We start from the raw sequence: 27,778 nt of genomic DNA on the forward strand, positions 1-27,778 counted from the left end.
TTAGGGTCAGGGCCCGGGGCCCAGGGTTAGGGTGATTTCCAGGAAGTGACCTCACAAAGACTCAAGCTACCACTTACTGTTGATTGTGATGAAATGCCAGCTGAGGCACACGCCTTGGGAGCTAAGTGGTTGCTGCCCTTGACTACTATGAAGACTGGTGTGGGAAGGGTCGCTTTGGATGCACTTGAGCAGGGGTCCCCAACCCCTGAGCCATGGAGCCGTAAGGAGCCACACAGCAGGTGAGTGGTGTCGAGTGAGGGAGTGAGGGAAGCTTCGTCTGTATTTACAGCCACTCCCCTTTGCTCACATTCCCGCCTGAGCTCCACCTTCTCAGATGAGCAGCAGCATTAGATTCTCATAGGAGAACGCACCCTGTTGTGAACCGTGCATGTGAGGGATCTAGGTTGCGCTGTGCTTATGAGAATCTAATACCTATTGATCTGTCACTTTCCCCCATCACGCTCAGGTGGGACCATCCAGTTTCAGGAAAACAAGCTTAACACGCCCACTGATTCTACATTATGGTGAGTTCTATAATTATTTTATTATATATTCCAGTGTAATAATGGAAATGAAGTGCCTAATCAACGTAAATGTGCTTAAATCTTTTGGCCCAGCTCCTACCTCCCGGCAGCCTCGCCAGGCCCAGAACTCTCTCCAGTCAGCCTCTACAGACCAAGCTCATGACTCACAATGGCCTATTTAGGCCCATACCCTACCTCACGGCAGTCTCCGCAGATGAGCCTACTGCCTCACAACAGCCTCCACAGGCACAGCTCCATCGTTACAATGGCCTCTTTAGACCCAGCTCCTGCCTCCCAGCCTTCTCTCCAGGCCCTGAACTTTCTCCGTAAGTTGAGGTAGCTGGGACTGTAGGTATACATGATGATACTTGGCTAATTTTTAAATTGTTTTGCAGACATGGGGTCTCACTTTGTTGGCCAGGCTGGTGTCAAACTAATGGCCTCAAGTGACCCTTCCACCCCTGCCTCCCATCCTCGAGGTATGTGCCACCACAAGGGGCACTTGTTCAATTTTCTAAAGAAAAAATTTCTAAAGTAAGGCTGTGGGATGATGGCAGGAAGATAAAAGAAAAACAGAAGAATAAGTTAAAATGACTTATTCACACATATTCTTTTGACAGCAAGAAGAACTTTTAGTATATACATTCCTTACAAACAAACAAACGGCAGATAAACAATGTTGTATAGGAACTTCAACACACACTGTACAATATTCCCACTTTGCTGACATAAGTTATGGAAATTTCGTGGTTTCCTTGAGTGTCGCTACCAGTATTTTGCTTCTCTGATGATTTTTATCAACTTCCTCATCTGTTAACTTCTCTCCAAGGTATGTCATGTCACGACATGCTGCCGCTGCACGAACACGGCCAGTGTCTTCCTATTAAACATGTAGAATGCTTTCCTAATTTCTCTTTTTACTCTCTGTCTTTGTGTTCTGCATTTTCCTTACTTTTATTGTCAGAAACTCCAGAAAGTCAATCGTACTAATTTATCACGATTTGCTTTATTAATTTATACTATGCTTATATGGAATTTTGCCCAACAGACCTCATTACAATTTGGGCCAGGGCCCAGGGTTAGGGTTGTTTTAATGTCAGGGCCAGAGTTAGGGTTGTTTTAGGGTCAGGGCCCAGGGTTAGGGTTGTTTTAGGGTCAGGGCCCAGGGTTAGGGTTGTTTAAGGGTCAGGGCCCAGGGTTAGGGTTGTTTTAGGGTCAGGGCCCAGGGTTAGTGTTGTTTTAGGGTCAGGGCCCAGGGTTAGGGTTGTTTTAGGGTCAGGGCCCAGTGTTAGGGTTGTTTTAGGGTCAGAGCCCAGGGTTGCGGTTGTTTTAGGGTCAAGGCCCAGGGTAGGGTTGTTTTAGGGTCAGGACCCACGGTTAGGGTTTTAGGATCAGGGCCAGGGCCCAGGGTTAGGGTTTTAGGGTAAGGGCCAGGGCCCAGGGTTAGGGTTTGAGGCTCAGGGCCAGGGCCCAGGGTTAGGGTTTTAGGCTCAGGGTCAGGGCCCATGGTTAAGGTTGTTTCAGGGTCAGGGCCCAGGGTTAGGGTTTTTTCAGGGTCAGGGCCCAGGGTTAGGGTTGTTTCAGGGTCAGGGCCCAGGGTTAAGGTTGTTTCAGGGTCAGGGCCCAGAGTTAGGGTTGTTTCAGGGTCAGGGCCCAGGGTTAGGGTTGTTTCAGGGTCAGGGCCCAGAGTTTGGGTTGTTTTAGGGTCAGGGCCCAGGGTCAGGGTTGTTTTAGGGTCAGGGCCCAATGATAGGGTTGTTTTAGGGTCAGGGCCCAGGGTTAGGGTTGTTTTAGGGTTAGGGCCCAGGGTTAGGGTTTTAGGCTCAGGGCCAGGGCCCAGGGTTAGGGTTTTAGGCTCAGGGCCAGGGCCCAGGGTTAGGGTTTTAGAGTCAGGGCCAGGGCCCAGGGTTAGGGTTTTAGGCTCAGGGCCCAGGGTTAGGGTTTTAGGGTCAGGACTCAGGGTTAGGGTTTTAGGGTCAGGGCCCAGGGTTAGGGTGATTTCCAGGAAGTGACCTCACAGTGACTCAAGCTACCACTTACTGTTGATTGTGATGTAATGCCAGCTGAGGCACATGCCTTGGGAGCTAAGTGGTTGCTGCCCTTGACTACTATGAAGACTGGTGTGGGAAGGGTCGCTTTGGATGCACTTGAGCAGGGGTCCCCAACCCCTGAGCCATGGAGCCGTAAGGAGCCACACAGCAGGTGAGTGGTGTCGAGTGAGGGAGTGAGGGAAGCTTCGTCTGTATTTACAGCCACTCCCCTTTGCTCACATTCCCGCCTGAGCTCCACCTTCTCAGATGAGCAGCAGCATTAGATTCATAGGAGAACGCACCCTGTTGTGAACCGTGCATGTGAGGGATCTAGGTTGCGCTGTGCTTATGAGAATCTAATACCTATTGATCTGTCACTTTCTCCCATCACGCTCAGGTGGGACCATCCAGTTTCAGGAAAACAAGCTTAACACGCCCACTGATTCTACATTATGGTGAGTTCTATAATTATTTTATTATATATTCCAGTGTAATAATGGAAATGAAGTGCCTAATCAACGTAAATGTGCTTAAATCTTTTGGCCCAGCTCCTACCTCCCGGCAGCCTCGCCAGGCCCAGAACTCTCTCCAGTCAGCCTCTAGAGACCAAGCTCATGACTCACAATGGCCTATTTAGGCCCATACCCTACCTCACGGCAGTCTCCGCAGATGAGCCTACTGCCTCACAACAGCCTCCACAGGCACAGCTCCATCGTTACAATGGCCTCTTTAGACCCAGCTCCTGCCTCCCAGCCTTCTCTCCAGGCCCTGAACTTTCTCCGTAAGTTGAGGTAGCTGGGACTGTAGGTATACATGACGATACTTGGCTAATTTTTAAATTGTTTTGCAGACATGGGGTCTCACTTTGTTGGCCAGGCTGGTGTCAAACTAATGGCCTCAAGTGACCCTTCCACCCCTGCCTCCCATCCTCGAGGTATGTGCCACCACAAGGGGCACTTGTTCAATTTTCTAAAGAAAAAATTTCTAAAGTAAGGCTGTGGGATGATGGCAGGAAGATAAAAGAAAAACAGAAGAATAAGTTAAAATGACTTATTCACACATATTCTTTTGACAGCAAGAAGAACTTTTAGTATATACATTCCTTACAAACAAACAAACGGCAGATAAACAATGTTGTATAGGAACTTCAACACACACTGTACAATATTCCCACTTTGCTGACATAAGTTATGGAAATTTCGTGGTTTCCTTGAGTGTCGCTACCAGTATTTTGCTCCTCTGACGATTTTTATCAACTTCCTCATCTGTTAACTTCTCTCCAAGGTATGTCATGTCACGACATGCTGCCGCTGCACGAACACGGCCAGTGTCTTCCTATTAAACATGTAGAATGCTTTCCTAATTTCTCTTTTTACTCTCTGTCTTTGTGTTCTGCATTTTCCTTACTTTTATTGTCAGAAACTCCAGAAAGTCAATCGTACTAATTTATCACGATTTGCTTTATTAATTTATACTATGCTTATATGGAATTTTGCCCAACAGACCTCATTACAATTTGGGCCAGGGCCCAGGGTTAGGGTTGTTTTAATGTCAGGGCCCAGAGTTAGGGTTGTTTTAGGGTCAGGGCCCAGGGTTAGGGTTGTTTTAGGGTCAGGGCCCAGGGTTAGGGTTGTTTAAGGGTCAGGGCCCAGGGTTAGGGTTGTTTTAGGGTCAGGGCCCAGGGTTAGTGTTGTTTTAGGGTCAGGGCCCAGGGTTAGGGTTGTTTTAGGGTCAGGGCCAGGGCCCAGGGTTAGGGTTGTTTTAGGGTCAGCGCCAGGTCCCAGGGTTAGGATTGTTTTAGGGTCAGGGCCAGGGCCCAGGGTTAGGGTTCTTTTAGCGTCAGGGCCAGGGCCCAGAGTTAGGGTTGTTTTAGGGTCAGGGCCAGGGCCGAGAGTTAGGCTTGTTTTAGGGTCAGGGCCAAGGCCCAGGGTTAGGGTTGTTTTAGGGAAAGGGCCAGTGCCCAGGGTTAGGATTGTTTTAGGGTCAGGGCCAGGGCCCAGGTTTAGGCTTGTTTCAGGTTCAGGTCCGGGGCCAGGGTTAGGGTTGTTTTAGGGTGACGGCCGGGGCCCAGTGTTAGGGTTGTTTTAGGGTCAGGTCCGGGGCCCAGTGTTAGGGTTGCTTTAGGGTCAGGGCCGGGGCCCAGGTTTAGGGTTGTTTAAGGTCAGGGCCGGGACACAGGTTTGGGGTTTTAGGCTCAGGACCAGGGCCCAGTGTTAGGGTATTAGTGTCAGGGCCCAGGGTTAGGGTTTTATGGTCAGGGCCCAGGGTTAGGGTTTTAGTGTCAGGGCCCAGGTTTAGGGTGATTTCCAGGAAGTGACCTCACAATGACTCAAGCTACCACTTACTGTTGATTGTGACGAAATGCCAGCTGAGGCACATGCCTTGGGAGCTAAGTGGTTGCTGCCCTTGACTACTATGAAGACTGGTGTGGGAAGGGTCGCTTTAATGCACTTGAGCTGGGGTCCCCAACCCCTGAGCCATGGAGCCGTAAGGAGCCACACAGCAGGTGAGTGGTGTCGAGTGAGGGAGTGAGGGAAGCGTCGTCTGTATTTACAGCCACTCCCCTTTGCTCACATTCCCGCTTGAGCTCCACCTTCTCAGATGAGCAGCAGCATTAGATTCTCATAGGAGAACGCACCCTGTTGTGAACCGTGCATGTGAGGGATCTAGGTTGCGCTGTGCTTATGAGAATCTAATACCTATTGATCTGTCACTTTCTCCCATCACGCTCAGGTGGGACCCTCCAGTTTCAGGAAAACAAGCTTAACACGCCCACTGATTCTACATTATGGTGAGTTCTATAATTATTTTATTATATATTCCAGTGTAATAATGGAAATGAAGTGCCTAATCAACGTAAATGTGCTTAAATCTTTTGGCCCAGCTCCTACCTCCCGGCAGCCTCGCCAGGCCCAGAACTCTCTCCAGTCAGCCTCTACAGACCAAGCTCATGACTCACAATGGCCTATTTAGGCCCATACCCTACCTCACGGCAGTCTCCGCAGATGAGCCTACTGCCTCACAACAGCCTCCACAGGCACAGCTCCATCGTTACAATGGCCTCTTTAGACCCAGCTCCTGCCTCCCAGCCTTCTCTCCAGGCCCTGAACTTTCTCCGTAAGTTGAGGTAGCTGGGACTGTAGGTATACATGACGATACTTGGCTAATTTTTAAATTGTTTTGGAGACATGGGGTCTCACTTTGTTGGCCAGGCTGGTGTCAAACTAATGGCCTCAAGTGACCCTTCCACCCCTGCCTCCCATCCTCGAGGTATGTGCCACCACAAGGGGCACTTGTTCAATTTTCTAAAGAAAAAATTTCTAAAGTAAGGCTGTGGGATGATGGCAGGAAGATAAAAGAAAAACAGAAGAATAAGTTAAAATGACTTATTCACACATATTCTTTTGACAGCAAGAAGAACTGTTAGTATATACATTCCTTACAAACAAACAAACGGCAGATAAACAATGTTGTATAGGAACTTCAACACACACTGTACAATATTCCCACTTTGCTGACATAAGTTATGGAAATTTCGTGGTTTACTTGAGTGTCGCTACCAGTATTTTGCTTCTCTGATGATTTTTATCAACTTCCTCATCTGTTAACTTCTCTCCAAAGTATGTCATGTCACGACATGCTGCCGCTGCACGAACACGGCCAGTGTCTTCCTATTAAACATGTAGAATGCTTTCCTAATTTCTCTTTTTACTCTCTGTCTTTGTGTTCTGCATTTTCCTTACTTCTATTGTCAGAAACTCCAGAAAGTCAATCGTACTAATTTATCATGATTTGCTTTATTAATTTATACTTTGCTTATATGGAATTTTGCCCAACAGACCTCATTACAATTTCTAACCTGTTTTATTTATTTATTTATTTTTTCTGAGACAGGGTCTCCCTCTGTTATCTGAGGCTGGAGGGTAGTAGTGCTATCGCAGCTGACTGCAGCCTCAACCTTCCAGGCTGAAGCGATCCTCCCATCTCAACCTCCCACGTGGCTGAGACTACAGGTGCTTGCCACTACGCCCAACTAATATTTGGTATTTTCGTACACGTGGATTCCAGAGGGGTGACAGCGAAACGTGAGTAAGCATGGATTTTGGTATATGCAGAGATGGGGGGCTGTAACTAATTCTGTATACTGAGGGACGGCAACTGTATATGTTTTTACAATTACGCTGTAGGATACATACTGTTGCATAGCCTTGAAAATAATAATTTTTAATGGAGTGGAAGAATAATAATAATATTGCTAAAAGTAGCAGCTGGCCAGGTGTGGTGGCTCACACTGGTAATCGCAACACTTTGGGAGGCTGAGGCAGGAGGATGGCTTGAGGCCAAGAGTTTGCGATAGGCCTTGGAAACAAAGGGGGAGTCACCATCCCTACAGAAAAATACATGAATTAGCCTAGTGTGGTGGCACGTTCCTGTAGTCCCAGCTACTTGGGAGGCTGAGGTGGGAGGATCACTCAAGCCCAGGGAGGCTGAGACTGCAGTGAGTCATGATCAGGCCTCTGCACTCCAGCCTGGGTGACAGAGTGAGACCCTGTCTCAAAACAACAAAAAAGTAGCAGCTAACATCAACTGACCTTTTATACCAGGTGCCTATTGATACCATAGTTTAATTTCTTAGAACTGTTTCTTATTTCACTTACCAACTCTGTCTTCAGTTACTCCCAGATTTTTACTGTGTGTGTACAGATGACCTTTTGTTTAGATTGAATTGTCTCCCCAGAAGTAAGATTACTGTGAGTCATGGTGAATGGACATTCTCATTACCCTTGATGTAAATTGACAGGGTTTTGGGTGCCTCCCAGCTATAATCTTAGCACTTTGGGAGGCTAAGAGAGGAGGATTGCTTGAGGCCAAGAGTTGGAGGAGGCAGTATGGCAGTATGGTGAGACCCTGTCTCCATTATTTTAAAAAATTGACAAGCTTTACCCAGGAAGGCTTATACACAATTTAAACACCCCTCATAGTATAAGAAAGTGCCCATTTCACTGCACCTTTGCCAGCACAGGGTATTATAATTTAGTAAGTCATTTTTTGTTTGATTATTTTAAATAGATAAAAGACCTCATATTACTTTACTTGTCACATTTCAACATCTTTCCTTAGCTTATTAGCTCTACCTCTTTTCTGTCTGTAAATGGTTGTTGTTGTTTTGTTCTTTGAGACAGGGTCTTGCTCTGTCACCAGGCTAGACTGTAGTGGCATAATCATGCCTCGCTGCAGCCTTGACCTCCCAGGCTCAAACTTCAGCATTCCGAGTAGCTGGGACTACAAGTGTGCACCACCACTCCCAGCTAACTTTTTTCTTCTTTTGGATAGAGACAGGTTCTCACTGTGTTGTCCAGACCGGTCTCTAGCTCCTGGCCTTAAGCAATCCTCCTGCATTAGCTTCTCAAATTGCTGGAATTTCAGGCATGAGCCACCATGCCTGGCCTGGGCTAGTCCTGTATTCTGTAGAGTTCTCTTTACTTTGTGCTAGCCAATCTCTCATTATGCTGTTCACCTGTTATAATGAATAATTCTCCGTATTAAATTTTACCACTTTAAACTTTTGAGTGGTTTATGCTTCCTGATTGGACTCTGACTAATACGTTAGGAAGGGTCCCAGGGGTTTATCCACACAGATGGGATTTGGGCATAGGTTTGGTTTCCCAGGGGGCAGTGCTGAGCTCTTTGCCAGTGGGAAATGGGATGCTGGTGATTTCCAGGAAGTGACCTCACAGTGACTCAAGCTACCACTTACTGTTGATTGTGACGAAATGCCAGCTGAGGCACATGCCTTGGGAGCTAAGTGGTTGCTGCCCTTGACCACTATGAAGACTGGTGTGGGAAGGGTCGCTTTGGATGCACTTGAGCAGGGGTCCCCAACCCCTGAGCCATGGAGCCGTAGGGAGCCACACAGCAGGAGGTGAGTGGTGTCGAGTGAGGGAGTGAGGGAAGCTTCGTCTGTATTTACAGCCACTCCCCTTTGCTCACATTCCCGCTTGAGCTCCACCTTCTCAGATGAGCAGCAGCATTAGATTCTCATAGGAGAACGCACCCTGTTGTGAACCATGCATGTGAGGGATCTAGGTTGCGCTGTGCTTATGAGTATCTAATACCTATTGATCTGTCACTTTCTCCCATCACACTCAGGTGGGACCATCCAGTTTCAGGAAAACAAGCTTAACACGCCCACTGATTCTACATTATGGTGAGTTGTATAATCATTTTATTATATATTGGATATATAATATGTATATATATTTATATATATGTAATAATGGAAATAAAGTGCCTAATAAATGTAAATGTGCTTAAATCTTTTTAAGCAGATTCTTCAGGCCCAGCATCTGCCTCACTGTGGACCCCCCAAGCCAAGCTCCCAACCTTTCAGCAGCTTCTACACACCCAGCTCCCGCCTGCCAGTGGCCTCTTCAGGCCCATGGGGCTCATTCCTCACAACAGCCTTTCCAGTCCCAGTTTTTCCCTTCCGGCGGCCTCTCCGGGCTGAGAACCTCCTCAAGTCGGCCTCTCCAGACTCACTTGCACCCTCCAGGCGTCCTCTCCGGGCCAAGCTCCTCTTCCTGGCTGCGTCTCCAGGCCTGACTCCTGCCTCTCAACAACCTCTTTGGACTCAGTGCCTACCCATCTCCTGGCATCCTTGGTCGGCCCACAGCTTCCTCAAGCCAAGCTCCCCAGGCCCAGGTCAGGCCTCACGGTGCCCCCTCCACGATGAGCTCCTGCCCTCCAATGGCACCTGCAGGACCCAAATGGTCTCCGGTCGGTGGGCTCCTCCACGCCAAGCTTGGGCCTCCCGGTGACCTCTGCAGGCCCAAATTGTCCTGAAGTCGGCATCTCCCAGCCATGCCTCCCAGCAAGTAAGCAAGCTCTTTTGGCTCAACTCCTGCCCAGCTCCCAACCGCCTTTGTAGGTCCCGAACTTTCTCCAGCCAAGTTCTTTGGGCCTCATTCCTGCCGCCCGGTGGCCTGTACGGGCCCAGCAATGGTTGGAGAACGGCCTCTGCAGGTCCCGCTCTTGCCTCCCAGGGGCCTCTCCAGGCCCAGCTCTTGCCCCCACGGCGGCCACCTGGGGCCAAGTCCCTGCCTGCCTCCCAGCAGCCCGCATGCGGCCCAGCTCCTCCCTCACGGTGGCCTGTTGATGCCCATGCCTCTGGTACCCTGCCCAGAGGCATGAGCCCCTGCCACACACTGGCTCCTCCCACGCTGAGAGAGGTCAGCGTGAGCCCTTGCCTCACACCGGCCCCTCCCATCCTGAGAGAGGTCAGCGTGAGCCCCTTGACTCACACTGGCTCCTCCCACGCTGAGAGAGGTCGGCGTGAGCCCTTGCCTCACACCGGCCCCTCCCATGCTGAGAGAGGTCGGCGTGAGCCCTTGACTCACACCGGCCCCTCCCACGGTGAGAGAGGTCAGCGTCAGCCCCTTGCCTCACACCGGCCCCTCCCACGCTGAGAGAGGTCGGCGTGAGCCCTTGCCTCACACCGGCCCCTCCCACGCTGAGAGAGGTCAGCGTCAGCCCCTTGCCTCACACCGGCCCCTCCCACGCTGAGAGAGGTCGGCGTGAGCCCTTGCCTCACACCGGCCCCTCCCACGCTGAGAGAGGTCAACATGAGCCCCTTGCCTCACACCGGCCCCTCCCACGCTGAGAGAGGTCAACATGAGCCCCTTGCCTCACACCGACCCCTCCCACGCTGAGAGAGGTTGGCGTGAGCCCTTGCCTCACACCGGCCCCTCCCACGCTGAGAGAGGTCAACATGAGCCCCTTGCCTCACACGGGCCCCTCCCACGCTGAGAGAGGTCAACATGAGCCCCTTGCCTCACACCGGCCCCTCCCACGCTGAGAGAGGTCAGCGTGAGCCCTTGCCTCACACCGGCCCCTCCCACGCTGAGAGAGGTCGGCATGAGCCCCTTGCCTCACACCGGCCCCTCCCACGCTGAGAGGTCGGCATGAGCCCCTTGCCTCACACCGGCCCCTCCCACGCTGAGAGAGGTCAGCGTGAGCCCTTGCCTCACACCGGCCCCTCCCACGCTGAGAGAGGTCGGCATGAGCCCCTTGCCTCACACCGGCCCCTCCCACGCTGAGAGAGGTCAGCGTGAGCCCTTGCCTCACACCGGCCCCTCCCACGCTGAGAGAGGTCGGCATGAGCCCCTTGCCTCACACCGGCCCCTCCCACGCTGAGAGAGGTCGGCGTGAGCCCTTGCCTCACACCGGCCCCTCCCACGCTGAGAGAGGTCAGCGTGAGCCCCTTGCCTCGCCCCGGCCCCTCCCATGCTGAGAGAGGTCGGCGTGAGCCCTTGCCTCACACCGGCCCCTCCCATGCTGAGAGAGGTCAGCGTGAGCCCCTTGCCTCACACCGGCCCCTCCCATGCTGAGAGAGGTCAGCGTGAGCCCTTGCCTCACACCGGCCCCTCCCACGCTGAGAGAGGTCAGCGTGAGCCCCTGCCTCAACAGGCCACCGTGAGGGAGGAGCAGGTTTGTACGCGGGCTGCTGTGAGGCAGGCAGCGACTTGGGCCTGGGAGGTCGTGGTGGGGTGAGAGCTGGGCTTGGAGACTCCCCTGGGAGGCAACAGCGGGGCCTACAGACTCTGTTCTCCAGCCGGAGCTGGGACTGTTCAGGTACTGGGAGGTGGGATGTGGGTCTGAAGAGCTTGGTTGCAGAAACTTCGGGGTCTACAAACGCAGGCGGGAGCTGAGCCAAAAAAGCTTGTTTGCTGGGAGGCGGGAGATGCAGCCAGGAGAAACAGCTGTGCCTGCAGAGGCCGCCATGCGGGAGGTGGAGGCCGGGCCTCCTCAAATCGGCCTCTCCAGACCCACTTGCAGCCTCCCGGCATCCTCTCCGGGCCCAGCTCTTCCTCCCGGCTGCATCTCCAGGCCTGACTCTGGCCTCCCAACAACGTCTTTGGACTCAGCTCCTGCCCAGCTCCCAGCAGGCCCAAGTTGTCGTCAAGTCGGCCTGGAATTGGGCCCGGAAGAGCAGCAAGTCGGCCTCCCCGGGCCCAGCTCCGTCCTCTCGGCGGCCTCTCCAGGTGCAAAACTTCCTCGAGTCAGCCTCTCCAGGCCCAGCTCCTCCTGCCTCCCAGTGGCCTCTTTCAGCCCAGACCAGCTCATGGCTCTTGGCGGCCTTCCCAGGCCCCGCTTTTGACTTTTGGTGGCCTCTTCAGGCCCAGAACTTGACCTCCAGTGGGCCTTTGCAGGCCCGGCCTCCTGCCTCTCGAAGGCCTGCACGGGCCCAGACTCACAGCGGACTCACAGCGGACTCTCCATGCCCAGCTAGCTCTCGCCTCATTGCGGCCTCCCGAGTCCAAAGCTCCTGCCTCTCGGCCGCTTCGGCAGGCCCAGCTCCCGCCTGCCAGTGGCCTCTTTAGGCCCAGCTCATTCCTCACAACGGCCTTCCCAGGCCCCGTTTTTCCCTTCTGGCAGCCTCTTGGCCTCTAATTTGTTTATCTTTTGTGTATAAATCCCAAAATATTGAATTTTGGAATATTTCCACCATTATGTAAATATATTGGTAGGTGATTTATTTGGGGTGAGTTTCTGCACCAAGCTCGAATTTTTTATTTTATTTTCCTTATTATTTGGTGTTAAACAGGTTTAATGACGGTCATGGCAACTGTTTGGCACAATGAAAAATATCGCCCATGATCAACGTGTTCTGTTCTGGGGAAGGGGGCAAAGGCAGGGTGAATCACTTTCTTAAAAAGTATAGCTCAAGTTGGGAGTGCAGAGGGAATGGGGAGAAAACCCTCCCGCTGCCTGTGTCGAAGTGCAGGAGCCCCCACCCCCATACTCACCTGAGTCCAGCCCCTCTGGGGAAAGAAGGGGTGCATGAACTCCCCCTAGTCCACAGGCACCTCCCTGTGGCCCAAGGCCCTCTTCACACTCCATCTTGTAGCCCCAACAGGAGCTATTTTCCGAAAAGTGAAAAGCTCTGAAGGTCCCACAATTCATGGTATGTACACCTCCCTCACCAGGGGCTGCAAAGTGGCCTGGAGCTCCATACTGAGTAGAAGTCTTTGGGCCAGAGTCAGCATCTGGCTGACGGTCCGGATATCCTGGTTGGAGTGACCCTGGTGCTCCCTGCCAGGGCCTGGTGCCGCTTGCTGAAGATCATGACCGCCACTCATGGGCCACCGATGTGGTCCTTGTCCCATTTGTTGGGGCTGCGTCCATCCTTCTCAGAAGATGAGTCCTGTTCCTTGCGCAGGGCACTGAGGGACTGGGCCTGACATCATCTGAGTGGTAGAGGCAACTGGGTGTCAGGAGACATGATGGAGAGGAAAGCATCATCATGGTCATTCTCTGTCTCACTGTCCAGCAGGGACTCCCCTGAGGGGCCCAGGGCTCCTCCTCCATGGTGGGAGGTGAGCTTTTAACAGGTTCCACCACCCCCAAAGTGTGTAGGGTTGCGGGCCCTGGGCTTTCAGGGCAGGTGGCTCCAGGGGGCCGCCCAGGGTCAACACTCCCTGTGCCACCTGGTGGATGCTCATGAGCAACAGCTGCCAACTTGGCAGGTTGTTTTCTCTGGTTGGAGGCCACTGAGTAACTGGCAGGTTGCTGGGCCTCGTGTGGCTGCAGGGAGGGGTCAGGAAGGGGATGGAGTACCAGGGGAACATGGCCACAGAGTGACCTTCCACATTCCTCCACACGAACATGCTGACGCCACGGGAGGCCTCACTGAATGCAGGCCTGGGGGCCGAGTACTTGGTCCGGGCAGGGAGTTCCTGGCAGGGGCTCACACCTCACCCCCTCCTCAGCCCAGGTGGCTTGGGCCCAGAGAAGTGGGGGTTGGAGAGGAGCAGAAGACCAGGCCTCAAGTTTTGTTTTTTTTGTTTGTTTTTTTGTTTTTGAAATGTAGTTTGACTCTTGTCACCCAGGCTGGAGTGCAGTGGCACGATCTCAGTGGCCTTCATACCTGGCTAATTTTTTGTATTTTTACTGGAGGTGGGGTTTTGCCATGTTGGCCAGGCTGGTCTTGACCTCCCGACCTCAGGTGATCCACCCACCTCAGCCTCCCAAAATGGGATTACGGGCATGAGCCACTGCTCCCAACTTCATTCATTTTTACTTGAAAAACTCCGTTAAGCATTTTTTTAAGGTAGACCTAGTGGTCCTGAATGCCCTCAGCTTTGTTTGTCGAGGAAGCACGTTATTTCTTTTTTCTTTCTGAAGGACAGCTTTGTCAGACATAGTATTAGTTGCTGGCAGTTTTTTTCTTTCAGCACTTTGAATGTATTATTCGATTCTGTTCTGACCTGCAAAGTTTCTTTAACTTTTGACTATTTGATTATATTGTGACTTGGTGAGTATCTATTTGGTTTGAAACTCTTCAGGAATCTTTAAGCTTCATGGATTTAGATGTCTAAATCTTTCCCATGATTTAGGCAGTTTTCAGCCATTCTTTAAATAAGCTTTCTTCTCCTTTCTCTACTTTCCTTTTCAAACTCCCATAACCTGACAATGGGTTGCCTAATGGTGTCTTCTTGGCTTTCTTTCCTCTGTCTTTTTTCTTTTTTTTTTTTTTTTGAGACAGAGTCATGCTCTGTCACCCAGGCTGGAGTGCAATGTGTGGTCTAGGCTCACTAGGGTTAGGGTTAGGGTTTTAGGGTAAGGGCGAAGGGTTAGGGTTTTAGGGTAAGGGCGAAGGGTTAGGGTTTTAGGGTCAGGGCCCAGGGTTAGGGTTTCAGGGTCAGGGCCCAGGGTTAGGGTTTTAGGGTCAGGGCCCAGGGTTAGGGTTTTAGGGACAGGGCCCAGCGTTAGGGTTTTAGGGTCAGGGCCCAGGGCCCAGGGTTAGGGTTTTAGGGTCAGTGCCTGGGGCCCAGGGTTAGGGCTTTAGCGCCAGGGCCCGGGGCCAGGGTTAGGGATTTAGGGTCAGGGCCCAGGGCCCAGGGTTAGGGCTTCAGGGTCAGGGCCCGGGGCCCAGTGTTAGGGCTTCAGGGTCAGGACCCGGGGCCCAGGGTTAGGGCTTCAGGGTCAGGGCCGGGGCCCAGGGTTTGGGCTTCAGGGTCAGGGCCCGGGGCCCAGGGTTTGGGCTTCAGGGTCAGGGCCCGGGGCCCAGGGTTAGGGCTTCAGGGTCAGGGCCCGGGGCCCAGGGTTAGGGCTTCAGGGTCAGGGCCCGGGGCCCAGGGTTAGGGCTTCAGGGTCCGGTCCCGGGGCCCAGGGTTAGGGCTTCAGGGTCAGGGCCCGGGGCCCAGGGTTAGGGCTTCAGGGTCAGGGCCCGGGGCCCAGGGTTAGGGCTTCAGGGTCCGGGCCCGGGGCCCAGGGTTAGGGCTTCAGGGTCAGGGACCGGGGCCCAGGGTTAGGGTTTTAGGGTCAGGTCCCGGGGCCCAGGGTTAGGGTTTTAGGGTCAGGGCCCGGGGCCCAGGGTTAGGGTGATTTCCAGGAAGTGACCTCACAAAGACTCAAGCTACCACTTACTGTTGATTGTGATGAAATGCCAGCTGAGGCACACGCCTTGGGAGCTAAGTGGTTGCTGCCCTTGACTACTATGAAGACTGGTGTGGGAAGGGTCGCTTTGGATGCACTTGAGCAGGGGTCCCCAACCCCTGAGCCATGGAGCCGTAAGGAGCCACACAGCAGGTGAGTGGTGTCGAGTGAGGGAGTGAGGGAAGCTTCGTCTGTATTTACAGCCACTCCCCTTTGCTCACATTCCCGCCTGAGCTCCACCTTCTCAGATGAGCAGCAGCATTAGATTCTCATAGGAGAACGCACCCTGTTGTGAACCGTGCATGTGAGGGATCTAGGTTGCGCTGTGCTTATGAGAATCTAATACCTATTGATCTGTCACTTTCCCCCATCACGCTCAGGTGGGACCATCCAGTTTCAGGAAAACAAGCTTAACACGCCCACTGATTCTACATTATGGTGAGTTCTATAATTATTTTATTATATATTCCAGTGTAATAATGGAAATGAAGTGCCTAATCAACGTAAATGTGCTTAAATCTTTTGGCCCAGCTCCTACCTCCCGGCAGCCTCGCCAGGCCCAGAACTCTCTCCAGTCAGCCTCTACAGACCAAGCTCATGACTCACAATGGCCTATTTAGGCCCATACCCTACCTCACGGCAGTCTCCGCAGATGAGCCTACTGCCTCACAACAGCCTCCACAGGCACAGCTCCATCGTTACAATGGCCTCTTTAGACCCAGCTCCTGCCTCCCAGCCTTCTCTCCAGGCCCTGAACTTTCTCCGTAAGTTGAGGTAGCTGGGACTGTAGGTATACATGATGATACTTGGCTAATTTTTAAATTGTTTTGCAGACATGGGGTCTCACTTTGTTGGCCAGGCTGGTGTCAAACTAATGGCCTCAAGTGACCCTTCCACCCCTGCCTCCCATCCTCGAGGTATGTGCCACCACAAGGGGCACTTGTTCAATTTTCTAAAGAAAAAATTTCTAAAGTAAGGCTGTGGGATGATGGCAGGAAGATAAAAGAAAAACAGAAGAATAAGTTAAAATGACTTATTCACACATATTCTTTTGACAGCAAGAAGAACTTTTAGTATATACATTCCTTACAAACAAACAAACGGCAGATAAACAATGTTGTATAGGAACTTCAACACACACTGTACAATATTCCCACTTTGCTGACATAAGTTATGGAAATTTCGTGGTTTCCTTGAGTGTCGCTACCAGTATTTTGCTTCTCTGATGATTTTTATCAACTTCCTCATCTGTTAACTTCTCTCCAAGGTATGTCATGTCACGACATGCTGCCGCTGCACGAACACGGCCAGTGTCTTCCTATTAAACATGTAGAATGCTTTCCTAATTTCTCTTTTTACTCTCTGTCTTTGTGTTCTGCATTTTCCTTACTTTTATTGTCAGAAACTCCAGAAAGTCAATCGTACTAATTTATCACGATTTGCTTTATTAATTTATACTATGCTTATATGGAATTTTGCCCAACAGACCTCATTACAATTTGGGCCAGGGCCCAGGGTTAGGGTTGTTTTAATGTCAGGGCCAGAGTTAGGGTTGTTTTAGGGTCAGGGCCCAGGGTTAGGGTTGTTTTAGGGTCAGGGCCCAGGGTTAGGGTTGTTTAAGGGTCAGGGCCCAGGGTTAGGGTTGTTTTAGGGTCAGGGCCCAGGGTTAGTGTTGTTTTAGGGTCAGGGCCCAGGGTTAGGGTTGTTTTAGGGTCAGGGCCCAGTGTTAGGGTTGTTTTAGGGTCAGAGCCCAGGGTTGCGGTTGTTTTAGGGTCAAGGCCCAGGGTAGGGTTGTTTTAGGGTCAGGACCCACGGTTAGGGTTTTAGGATCAGGGCCAGGGCCCAGGGTTAGGGTTTTAGGGTAAGGGCCAGGGCCCAGGGTTAGGGTTTGAGGCTCAGGGCCAGGGCCCAGGGTTAGGGTTTTAGGCTCAGGGTCAGGGCCCATGGTTAAGGTTGTTTCAGGGTCAGGGCCCAGGGTTAGGGTTTTTTCAGGGTCAGGGCCCAGGGTTAGGGTTGTTTCAGGGTCAGGGCCCAGGGTTAAGGTTGTTTCAGGGTCAGGGCCCAGAGTTAGGGTTGTTTCAGGGTCAGGGCCCAGGGTTAGGGTTGTTTCAGGGTCAGGGCCCAGAGTTTGGGTTGTTTTAGGGTCAGGGCCCAGGGTCAGGGTTGTTTTAGGGTCAGGGCCCAATGATAGGGTTGTTTTAGGGTCAGGGCCCAGGGTTAGGGTTGTTTTAGGGTTAGGGCCCAGGGTTAGGGTTTTAGGCTCAGGGCCAGGGCCCAGGGTTAGGGTTTTAGGCTCAGGGCCAGGGCCCAGGGTTAGGGTTTTAGAGTCAGGGCCAGGGCCCAGGGTTAGGGTTTTAGGCTCAGGGCCCAGGGTTAGGGTTTTAGGGTCAGGACTCAGGGTTAGGGTTTTAGGGTCAGGGCCCAGGGTTAGGGTGATTTCCAGGAAGTGACCTCACAGTGACTCAAGCTACCACTTACTGTTGATTGTGATGTAATGCCAGCTGAGGCACATGCCTTGGGAGCTAAGTGGTTGCTGCCCTTGACTACTATGAAGACTGGTGTGGGAAGGGTCGCTTTGGATGCACTTGAGCAGGGGTCCCCAACCCCTGAGCCATGGAGCCGTAAGGAGCCACACAGCAGGTGAGTGGTGTCGAGTGAGGGAGTGAGGGAAGCTTCGTCTGTATTTACAGCCACTCCCCTTTGCTCACATTCCCGCCTGAGCTCCACCTTCTCAGATGAGCAGCAGCATTAGATTCATAGGAGAACGCACCCTGTTGTGAACCGTGCATGTGAGGGATCTAGGTTGCGCTGTGCTTATGAGAATCTAATACCTATTGATCTGTCACTTTCTCCCATCACGCTCAGGTGGGACCATCCAGTTTCAGGAAAACAAGCTTAACACGCCCACTGATTCTACATTATGGTGAGTTCTATAATTATTTTATTATATATTCCAGTGTAATAATGGAAATGAAGTGCCTAATCAACGTAAATGTGCTTAAATCTTTTGGCCCAGCTCCTACCTCCCGGCAGCCTCGCCAGGCCCAGAACTCTCTCCAGTCAGCCTCTAGAGACCAAGCTCATGACTCACAATGGCCTATTTAGGCCCATACCCTACCTCACGGCAGTCTCCGCAGATGAGCCTACTGCCTCACAACAGCCTCCACAGGCACAGCTCCATCGTTACAATGGCCTCTTTAGACCCAGCTCCTGCCTCCCAGCCTTCTCTCCAGGCCCTGAACTTTCTCCGTAAGTTGAGGTAGCTGGGACTGTAGGTATACATGACGATACTTGGCTAATTTTTAAATTGTTTTGCAGACATGGGGTCTCACTTTGTTGGCCAGGCTGGTGTCAAACTAATGGCCTCAAGTGACCCTTCCACCCCTGCCTCCCATCCTCGAGGTATGTGCCACCACAAGGGGCACTTGTTCAATTTTCTAAAGAAAAAATTTCTAAAGTAAGGCTGTGGGATGATGGCAGGAAGATAAAAGAAAAACAGAAGAATAAGTTAAAATGACTTATTCACACATATTCTTTTGACAGCAAGAAGAACTTTTAGTATATACATTCCTTACAAACAAACAAACGGCAGATAAACAATGTTGTATAGGAACTTCAACACACACTGTACAATATTCCCACTTTGCTGACATAAGTTATGGAAATTTCGTGGTTTCCTTGAGTGTCGCTACCAGTATTTTGCTCCTCTGACGATTTTTATCAACTTCCTCATCTGTTAACTTCTCTCCAAGGTATGTCATGTCACGACATGCTGCCGCTGCACGAACACGGCCAGTGTCTTCCTATTAAACATGTAGAATGCTTTCCTAATTTCTCTTTTTACTCTCTGTCTTTGTGTTCTGCATTTTCCTTACTTTTATTGTCAGAAACTCCAGAAAGTCAATCGTACTAATTTATCACGATTTGCTTTATTAATTTATACTATGCTTATATGGAATTTTGCCCAACAGACCTCATTACAATTTGGGCCAGGGCCCAGGGTTAGGGTTGTTTTAATGTCAGGGCCCAGAGTTAGGGTTGTTTTAGGGTCAGGGCCCAGGGTTAGGGTTGTTTTAGGGTCAGGGCCCAGGGTTAGGGTTGTTTAAGGGTCAGGGCCCAGGGTTAGGGTTGTTTTAGGGTCAGGGCCCAGGGTTAGTGTTGTTTTAGGGTCAGGGCCCAGGGTTAGGGTTGTTTTAGGGTCAGGGCCCAGTGTTAGGGTTGTTTTAGGGTCAGAGCCCAGGGTTGCGGTTGTTTTAGGGTCAAGGCCCAGGGTAGGGTTGTTTTAGGGTCAGGACCCACGGTTAGGGTTTTAGGATCAGGGCCAGGGCCCAGGGTTAGGGTTTTAGGGTAAGGGCCAGGGCCCAGGGTTAGGGTTTGAGGCTCAGGGCCAGGGCCCAGGGTTAGGGTTTTAGGCTCAGGGTCAGGGCCCATGGTTAAGGTTGTTTCAGGGTCAGGGCCCAGGGTTAGGGTTTTTTCAGGGTCAGGGCCCAGGGTTAGGGTTGTTTCAGGGTCAGGGCCCAGGGTTAAGGTTGTTTCAGGGTCAGGGCCCAGAGTTAGGGTTGTTTCAGGGTCAGGGCCCAGGGTTAGGGTTGTTTCAGGGTCAGGGCCCAGAGTTTGGGTTGTTTTAGGGTCAGGGCCCAGGGTCAGGGTTGTTTTAGGGTCAGGGCCCAATGATAGGGTTGTTTTAGGGTCAGGGCCCAGGGTTAGGGTTGTTTTAGGGTTAGGGCCCAGGGTTAGGGTTTTAGGCTCAGGGCCAGGGCCCAGGGTTAGGGTTTTAGGCTCAGGGCCAGGGCCCAGGGTTAGGGTTTTAGAGTCAGGGCCAGGGCCCAGGGTTAGGGTTTTAGGCTCAGGGCCCAGGGTTAGGGTTTTAGGGTCAGGACTCAGGGTTAGGGTTTTAGGGTCAGGGCCCAGGGTTAGGGTGATTTCCAGGAAGTGACCTCACAGTGACTCAAGCTACCACTTACTGTTGATTGTGATGTAATGCCAGCTGAGGCACATGCCTTGGGAGCTAAGTGGTTGCTGCCCTTGACTACTATGAAGACTGGTGTGGGAAGGGTCGCTTTGGATGCACTTGAGCAGGGGTCCCCAACCCCTGAGCCATGGAGCCGTAAGGAGCCACACAGCAGGTGAGTGGTGTCGAGTGAGGGAGTGAGGGAAGCTTCGTCTGTATTTACAGCCACTCCCCTTTGCTCACATTCCCGCCTGAGCTCCACCTTCTCAGATGAGCAGCAGCATTAGATTCATAGGAGAACGCACCCTGTTGTGAACCGTGCATGTGAGGGATCTAGGTTGCGCTGTGCTTATGAGAATCTAATACCTATTGATCTGTCACTTTCTCCCATCACGCTCAGGTGGGACCATCCAGTTTCAGGAAAACAAGCTTAACACGCCCACTGATTCTACATTATGGTGAGTTCTATAATTATTTTATTATATATTCCAGTGTAATAATGGAAATGAAGTGCCTAATCAACGTAAATGTGCTTAAATCTTTTGGCCCAGCTCCTACCTCCCGGCAGCCTCGCCAGGCCCAGAACTCTCTCCAGTCAGCCTCTAGAGACCAAGCTCATGACTCACAATGGCCTATTTAGGCCCATACCCTACCTCACGGCAGTCTCCGCAGATGAGCCTACTGCCTCACAACAGCCTCCACAGGCACAGCTCCATCGTTACAATGGCCTCTTTAGACCCAGCTCCTGCCTCCCAGCCTTCTCTCCAGGCCCTGAACTTTCTCCGTAAGTTGAGGTAGCTGGGACTGTAGGTATACATGATGATACTTGGCTAATTTTTAAATTGTTTTGCAGACATGGGGTCTCACTTTGTTGGCCAGGCTGGTGTCAAACTAATGGCCTCAAGTGACCCTTCCACCCCTGCCTCCCATCCTCGAGGTATGTGCCACCACAAGGGGCACTTGTTCAATTTTCTAAAGAAAAAATTTCTAAAGTAAGGCTGTGGGATGATGGCAGGAAGATAAAAGAAAAACAGAAGAATAAGTTAAAATGACTTATTCACACATATTCTTTTGACAGCAAGAAGAACTTTTAGTATATACATTCCTTACAAACAAACAAACGGCAGATAAACAATGTTGTATAGGAACTTCAACACACACTGTACAATATTCCCACTTTGCTGACATAAGTTATGGAAATTTCGTGGTTTACTTGAGTGTCGCTACCAGTATTTTGCTTCTCTGATGATTTTTATCAACTTCCTCATCTGTTAACTTCTCTCCAAAGTATGTCATGTCGTGACATACTGCCGCTGCAGGAACACGGCCAGTGTCTTCCTATTAAACATGTAGAATGCTTTCCTAATTTCTCTTTTTACTCTCTGTCTTTGTGTTCTGCATTTTCCTTACTTTTATTGTCAGAAACTCCAGAAAGTCAATCGTACTAATTTATCACGATTTGCTTTATTAATTTATACTATGCTTATATGGAATTTTGCCCAACAGACCTCATTACAATTTGGGCCAGGGCCCAGGGTTAGGGTTGTTTTAATGTCAGGGCCCAGAGTTAGGGTTGTTTTAGGGTCAGGGCCCAGGGTTAGGGTTGTTTTAGGGTCAGGGCCCAGGGTTAGGGTTGTTTAAGGGTCAGGGCCCAGGGTTAGGGTTGTTTTAGGGTCAGGGCCCAGGGTTAGTGTTGTTTTAGGGTCAGGGCCCAGGGTTAGGGTTGTTTTAGGGTCAGGGCCAGGGCCCAGGTTTAGGCTTGTTTTAGGGTCAGGGCCAGGGCCCAGGGTTAGGCTTGTTTTAGCGTCAGGGCCAGGGCCCAGGGTTAGGGTTGTTTTAGGGTCAGGGCCAGGGCCCAGGGTTAGGCTTGTTTTAGGGTCAGGGCCAGGGCCCAGGGTTAGGGTTGTTTTAGGGTCAGGAGCTGGGCCCAGTGTTAGGCTTGTTTTAGTGCCAGGGCCCAGGGTTACGGTTGTTTTAGGGTCAGGGCCAGGGCCCAGGGTTAGGGTTGTTTTAGGTCACGGCATGCCCCAGGGATAGGGTTGTTTTAGGGCCAGGGCCCAGGGTTAGGGTTGTTTTAGGTCAGGGCCAGGGCCCAGGATTAGGGTTGTTTTAGGGTCAGGGCCAGGGCCCAGGGTTAGGGTTGTTTCAGGGTCAGGGACAGGGCCCAGGGTTAGGGTTGTTTTAGAGTCAGGGCCAGGGCCCAGGGTTAGGCTTGTTTTAGGTTCAGGACCTAGGCCCAGGGTTAGGCTTGTTTTAGTGCCAGGGCCCAGGGTTAGGGTTGTTTTAGGGTCAGGGCCAGGGCCCAGGGTTAGGGGTGTTTTAGGTCATGGCCAGGCCCCAGGGATAGGGTTGTTTTAGGGCCAGGGCCCAGGGTTAGGGTTGTTTTAGGTCAGGGCCAGGGCCCAGGATTAGGGTTGTTTTAGGGTCGGGGCCAGGGCCCACGGTTAGGGTTGTTTCTGGGTCAGGGACAGGGCCCAGGGTTAGGGTTGTTTTAGAGTCAGGGCCAGGGCCCAGGGTTAGGCTTGTTTTAGGTTCAGGACCTGGGCCCAGGGTTAGGCTTGTTTTAGTGCCAGGGCCCAGGGTTAGGGTTGTTTTAGGGTCAGGGCCAGGGCCCAGGGTTAGGGTTGTTTTAGGTCATGGCCACCCCCAGGGATAGGGTTGTTTTAGGGTCAGGGCCCAGGGTTAGGGTTGTTTTAGGGTCAGGACCTGGGCCCAGTGTTAGGCTTGTTTTAGTGCCAGGGCCCAGGGTTAGGGTTGTTTTAGGTCAGGGCCAGGGCCCAGGATTAGGGTTGGTTTAGGGTCAGGGCCGGGGCCCAGGGTTAGGGTTGTTTTAGGGTCAGAGACAGGGCCCATGGTTAGGGTTGTTTTAGGGTCAGGGCCAGGGCTCAGGATTAGGTTTGTTTTACGGTCAGGTCCAGGGCTCAGGGTTAGGGTTGTTTTAGGGTCATGTCCAGGGCCCAGGGTTAGGGTTGTTTTAGGGTCAGGGCCAGGGCCCAGGGTTAGGGTTGTTTTAGGGTCAGGGCCAGGGCCCAGGGTTAGGGTTGTTTTAGGTTCAGGGCCAGGGTCCAGGGTAAGGGTTGTTTCAGTGTCAGGGCCAGGGCCCAGGGTTAGGGTTGTTTTAGGGTCAGGGCCAGGGCCCAGGGTTATGGTTATTTTAGGGTCAGTGCCCAGGGTTAGGGTTGTTTTAGGGTCAGTGCCCAGGGTTAGGGTTGCTTTATGGTCAGGTCCAGGGCCCAGGGTTAGGCTTGTTTTAGGATCAGGGCCAGGGTCCAGGGTTAGGGTTGTTTTAGGTCAGGGCCAGGGCCCAGGATTAGGGTTGTTTTAGGGTCAGGGCCAGGGCCCAGGGTTAGGGTTGTTTCAGGGTCAGGGACAGGGCCCAGGGTTAGGGTTGTTTTAGAGTCAGGGTCAGGGCCCAGGGTTAGGCTTGTTTTAGGTTCAGGACCTAGGCCCAGGGTTAGGCTTGTTTTAGTGCCAGGGCCCAGGGTTAGGGTTGTTTTAGGGTCAGGGCCAGGGCCCAGGGTTAGGGGTGTTTTAGGTCATGGCCAGGCCCCAGGGATAGGGTTGTTTTAGGGCCAGGGCCCAGGGTTAGGGTTGTTTTAGGTCAGGGCCAGGGCCCAGGATTAGGGTTGTTTTAGGGTCGGGGCCAGGGCCCACGGTTAGGGTTGTTTCTGGGTCAGGGACAGGGCCCAGGGTTAGGGTTGTTTTAGAGTCAGGGCCAGGGCCCAGGGTTAGGCTTGTTTTAGGTTCAGGACCTGGGCCCAGGGTTAGGCTTGTTTTAGTGCCAGGGCCCAGGGTTAGGGTTGTTTTAGGGTCAGGGCCAGGGCCCAGGGTTAGGGTTGTTTTAGGTCATGGCCACCCCCAGGGATAGGATTGTTTTAGGGTCAGGGCCCAGGGTTAGGCTTGTTTTAGGGTCAGGACCTGGGCCCAGTGTTAGGCTTGTTTTAGTGCCAGGGCCCAGGGTTAGGGTTGTTTTAGGTCAGGGCCAGGGCCCAGGATTAGGGTTGGTTTAGGGTCAGGGCCGGGGCCCAGGGTTAGGGTTGTTTTAGTGTCAGAGACAGGGCCCATGGTTAGGGTTGTTTTAGGGTCAGGGCCAGGGCCCAGGGTTAGACTTGTTTTACGGTCAGGGTCAGGGCCCAGGGTTTGGCTTGTTTTAGGGTCAGGGCCAGGGCCCAGGGTTAGGGATGTTTTTCGGTCAGGGCCACGCCCCAAGGATAGGGTTGTTTTAGGTTCAGGGTCAGGGCCCAGGTTTAGGGTTGTTTTAGGGTCAGGGCCAGGGCTCAGGATTAGGTTTGTTTTACGGTCAGGTCCAGGGCTCAGGGTTAGGGTTGTTTTAGGGTCATGTCCAGGGCCCAGGGTTAGGGTTGTTTTAGGGTCAGGGCCAGGGCCCAGGGTTAGGGTTGTTTTATGGTCAGGGCCAGGGCCCAGGGTTAGGGTTGTTTTAGGTTCAGGGCCAGGGTCCAGGGTAAGGGTTGTTTCAGTGTCAGGGCCAGGGCCCAGGGTTAGGGTTGTTTTAGGGTCAGGGCCAGGGCCCAGGGTTATGGTTATTTTAGGGTCAGTGCCCAGGGTTAGGGTTGTTTTAGGGTCAGTGCCCAGGGTTAGGGTTGCTTTATGGTCAGGTCCAGGGCCCAGGGTTAGGCTTGTTTCAGGATCAGGGCCAGGGTCCAGGGTTAGGGTTGTTTTAGGGTCACGGCCATGTCCCAGGGTTAGGGTTGTTTTAGGGTCAGGGCCCAGGGTTAGGGATGTTTTAGGGTGAGGGCCCAGGGTTGGGTTTGTTTTAGGGTCAGGGCCGAGGCCCAGGTTTAGGGCTGTTTGAGGGTCAGGGCCAGGGCCCAGGGTTAGGGTTGTTTTAGGGTCAGCACCAGGGCCCAGGGTTAGGGGTCTTTTAGGGTCAGGGCCTGGGCCCAGGTTTAGGGTTGTTGTAGGGTCAGGGCCAGGGCCCAGAGTTAGGCATGTTTTAGGGTCAGGGCCAAGGCCCAGGGTTAGGGTTGTTTTAGGGAAAGGGCCATGGCCCAGGGTTAGGCTTGTTTTGGGTCACCGCCAGGGCCCAGGGTTAGGCTTGTTTTAGGGTCAGGGCCAGGGTCCAGGTTTAGGCTTGTTTTAGGGTCAGGGCCAGGGCCCAGGGTTAGGCTTGCTTTAGGGTCAGGGCCTGGACCCAGGGTTAGGCTTGCTTTAGGGTCAGGGCCAGGGCCCAGGGTTAGGGTTGTTTTAGGGTCAGGGCCAGGGCGCAGCGTTAGGGTTGTTTTAGGGTCAGAGCCAGGGCCCAGGGTTAGGGTTGTTTTAGGGTCAGGACCTGGGCCCAGGGTTAGGCTTCTTTTAGTGCCAGGGCACAGGGTTCGGGTTGTTTTAGGGTCAGGGCCAGGGCCCAGGGTCAGGGTTGTTTTAGGTCAGGGCCAGGGCCCAGGGTTAGGCTTGTTTTAGGGTCAGGGCCAGGGCCCAGGGTTAGGCTTGTTTTAGGGTCAGGGCCAGGTCCCAGGGATAGGGTTGTTTTAGGGTCAGGGCCAGGGCCCAGGGTTTGGCTTGTTTTAGGGTCAGTGCCAGGTCCCAGGTTTAGGGTTGTTTTAGGGTCAGGACCTGGGCCCAGGGTTAGGCTTGTTTTAGTACCAGGGCCCAGGGTTAGGGTTGTTTTAGGGTCAGGGCCAGGGCCCAGGGTTAGGGTTGTTTTAGGTCTGGGCCAGGGCCCAGGGTTAGGGTTGTTTTAGGTCAGGGCCTGGTCCCAGGGTTAGGCTTGTTTTAGGGTCAGGGCCAGGGCCCAGGGTTAGGGTTGTTTTAGGGTTAGGGCCAGTGCCCAGGGTTAGGCTTGTTTTAGGGTCAGGGCCTGGGCCCAGGGTTAGGGTTGTTTTATAGTCAGGACCTGGGCCCAGGGTTAGTCTTGTTTTAGTACCAGGGCCCTGGGTTAGGGTTGTTTTAGGGTCAGGGCCAGGGCCCACGGTTAGGGTTGTTTTAGGTCAGGGCCAGGGCCCAGGGTTAGGGTTGTTTTAGGTCAGGGCCAGTTCCCAGGGTTAGGCTTGTTTTAGGGTCAGGGCCAGGGCCCAGGGTTAGGGTTGTTTTAGGTTCAGGGCCAGTGCCCAGGGTTAGGGTTGTTTTAGGGTCAGGGCGAGGGCCCAGGGTTAGGGTTGTTTTAGGGTCAGGGCCAGGGCCCAGGGTTAGGCTTGTTTTAGGGTCAGGGCCAGGGCCCAGGGTTAGGCTTGTTTTAGGGTCAGGGCCAGGGCCCAGGGTAAGGCTTGTTTTAGGGTCAGGGCCAGGGCCCAGGGTTAGGGATGTTTTACGGTCAGGGCCAGGGCTCAGGGTTAGGGTTGTTTTAGGGTCAGGGTCAGGGCCCAGGTTTAGGGTTGTTTTAGGGTCAGGGCCAGTGCCCAGGGTTAGGGTTGTTTTACGGTCAGGGCCAGGGCTCAGGGTTAGGGTTGTTTTAGGGTCATGTCCAGGGCCCACGGTTAGGGTTGTTTTAGGGTCATGTCCAGGGCCCATGGTTAGGGTTGTTTTAGGGTCAGGTCCAGGGCCCATGATTAGGGTTGTTTTAGGGTCAGGGTCAGGGCCCAGGGTTAGGGTTGTTTTAGGGTCAGGGCCAGGGCCCAAGTTTAGGCTTGTTTTAGGGTCAGGGCCAGTGTCCAGGGTTAGGCTTGTTTTAGGGTCAGGGCCAGGGCCCAGGGTTAGGCTTGTTTTAGTGCCAGGGCCCGGGGTTAGGGTTTTTTTAGGTTCGGGGCCCAGGGTTAGGCTTGTTTTAGGATCAGGGCCCAGGGTTAGGGTTGTTTTAGGGTCATGGCCAGAGCACAGGGTTAGGGTTGTTTTAGGGTCAGGGCCAGGGCCCACGGTTAGGCTTGTTTTAGGGTCAGGGACAGGGCCCTGGGTCAGGGTTGTTTTAGGTCAGGGCCAGGGCCCTGGGTTAGTCTTGTTTTAGGGTCTGGGACAGGGCGCACGGTTAGGGTTGTTTTAGGGTCAGGACCAGGGCCCAGGGTTAGGCTTGTTTTAGGATCAGGGCCAGGGCCCAGGGTTAGGGTTGTTTTAGGGTCAGGGCCCAGGGTTAGGGTTGTTTAAGGGTCAGGGCCCAGGGTTAGGGTTGTTTTAGGGTCAGGGTCCAGGGTTAGTGTTGTTTTAGGGTCAGGGCCCAGGGTTAGGGTTGTTTTAGGGTCAGGGCCAGGGCCCAGGTTTAGGCTTGTTTTAGGGTCAGGGCCAGGGCCCAGGGTTAGGCTTGTTTTAGCGTCAGGGCCAGGGCCCAGGGTTAGGGTTGTTTTAGGGTCAGGGCCAGGGCCCAGGGTTAGGCTTGTTTTAGGGTCAGGGCCAGGGCCCAGGTTTAGGGTTGTTTTAGGGTCAGGAGCTGGGCCCAGTGTTAGGCTTGTTTTAGTGCCAGGGCCCAGGGTTACGGTTGTTTTAGGGTCAGGGCCAGGGCCCAGGGTTAGGGTTGTTTTAGGTCACGGCATGCCCCAGGGATAGGGTTGTTTTAGGGCCAGGGCCCAGGGTTAGGGTTGTTTTAGGTCAGGGCCAGGGCCCAGGATTAGGGTTGTTTTAGGGTCAGGGCCAGGGCCCAGGGTTAGGGTTGTTTCAGGGTCAGGGACAGGGCCCAGGGTTAGGGTTGTTTTAGAGTCAGGGCCAGGGCCCAGGGTTAGGCTTGTTTTAGGTTCAGGACCTAGGCCCAGGGTTAGGCTTGTTTTAGTGCCAGGGCCCAGGGTTAGGGTTGTTTTAGGGTCAGGGCCAGGGCCCAGGGTTAGGGGTGTTTTAGGTCATGGCCAGGCCCCAGGGATAGGGTTGTTTTAGGGCCAGGGCCCAGGGTTAGGGTTGTTTTAGGTCAGGGCCAGGGCCCAGGATTAGGGTTGTTTTAGGGTCGGGGCCAGGGCCCACGG

The 27,778-nt window shown here is 52.8% G+C and overlaps 2 long non-coding RNA genes across 6 annotated transcripts; both read left to right on the forward strand.

Annotated features, from left to right (window-relative positions):
- The first annotated feature begins 33 nt into the window (after window positions 1–33).
- LOC134756821 (uncharacterized) lies at window positions 34–9,637 on the forward strand. Of its 4 annotated transcripts, XR_010130096.1 has the most exons (10): window positions 34–239; window positions 467–524; window positions 618–850; window positions 2,952–3,009; window positions 3,103–3,335; window positions 5,288–5,345; window positions 5,439–5,671; window positions 6,449–6,639; window positions 8,705–8,762; window positions 8,884–9,637. It is a non-coding gene; the product is annotated as an uncharacterized lncRNA (long non-coding RNA). The 4 variants fall into 4 exon arrangements; XR_010130095.1 differs by having other exon boundaries at window positions 35–524; window positions 8,884–9,636; XR_010130097.1 differs by lacking the exon at window positions 6,449–6,639 and having other exon boundaries at window positions 36–524; window positions 8,884–9,633.
- Window positions 9,638–14,938: 5,301 nt separating this feature from the next.
- On the forward strand, window positions 14,939–20,857 carry LOC134756822 (uncharacterized). Of its 2 annotated transcripts, XR_010130100.1 has the most exons (7): window positions 14,939–15,145; window positions 15,373–15,430; window positions 15,524–15,756; window positions 17,858–17,915; window positions 18,009–18,241; window positions 20,344–20,401; window positions 20,495–20,857. It is a non-coding gene; the product is annotated as an uncharacterized lncRNA (long non-coding RNA). The 2 variants fall into 2 exon arrangements; XR_010130099.1 differs by having other exon boundaries at window positions 14,941–15,430; window positions 20,495–20,856.
- Window positions 20,858–27,778: the final 6,921 nt, after the last annotated feature.

The sequence above is a fragment of the Gorilla gorilla genome, chromosome 12 (genome assembly GCF_029281585.2).
Source record: "Gorilla gorilla gorilla isolate KB3781 chromosome 12, NHGRI_mGorGor1-v2.1_pri, whole genome shotgun sequence".
NCBI classification, from domain to species: domain Eukaryota; kingdom Metazoa; phylum Chordata; class Mammalia; order Primates; family Hominidae; genus Gorilla; species Gorilla gorilla.